Genomic DNA, 1,008 nt, shown 5'->3' on the forward strand with positions numbered 1-1,008 from the left:
GGGGTCACAAAGAGTCAGACACAACCGAGTGACTTTCACTTTCACTAGGGTATGGTAACAGGTGAGACCTAGGTGAGTAGGGAGGATGCAGATACTTTTAGCATTTTCCGCTTTCTTTTGATTTTAAACCACTGGTATGAGTAACTTTCATAACAGACAAAACAAATGCAAATAAATCAGAGCCTATTACAAAGAATAGCTGTGAAACATCCTTAAAAAGAATATTACATAGGAGTTAAAAGAGAGAGGCAGAATATATATGTACCCGTCAAAAAAATGATCAGGATTTATTGAGTGAAGTTAGTAAATTAAAAAGTAGTAAGCATAGCATCCAAATTAGGGAAGTGAAAAAAGTACTGTGTGTCTGTAACATACCCACGTGTAAGGCTGTCTGGAAAGGCATATGTCAGTTTGAACAGACCTGCCAGGAAACCGTGCCTTTTCCTTTCTCACTCATTTGTAACCCAGATGGTCACCTGCAGGCCAGCGCGTTGGAGCCCCGGCTCCTGGAGAAAATCGACTGTGAGAATGGGCTGCAGACTCGTCGAGCGGGCGTCGGGAGATCCTAGAATCTACAGCTTTCCCCTGGAAGTGCTAGTGGTTTGGGATCACCTTCCTCCACACGTGACATAAGAGCTGTGTGAACACGCAGGGTGGAAAACACAGCAACGCCGCGTTTGCACGTCCACACACCCTGCAGTGCACGGCGCGGGGAGGTGTGCGCTCCCGGCGAGCGTGCACGCACAGCTGCCCTGCACGCACACTTCGGCCGCACCTTGGGAAGCCACTGGGGGACCCAGGACTTCAGCCCGTCTTCCACAGCAGCGTGCACCTGACACCTTCCAAACGCCGCTATTTCCGCCTGCCTCCCGGCCTAACCCCACTTTCCACCCGGGCCCCACCAAGCCTCTGGCCACTGCGGACCGCGGCGCCCCTCCCACCCCGCCCCGCCCGCGGCCCCCCCCGCCCCGCCTCCCCGCGCCCCCGAGGCCCCGCCCCGACGTGACG

The sequence above is a fragment of the Bubalus kerabau genome, chromosome 9 (assembly GCF_029407905.1).
Source record: "Bubalus kerabau isolate K-KA32 ecotype Philippines breed swamp buffalo chromosome 9, PCC_UOA_SB_1v2, whole genome shotgun sequence".
Lineage (NCBI taxonomy): Eukaryota > Metazoa > Chordata > Mammalia > Artiodactyla > Bovidae > Bubalus > Bubalus kerabau.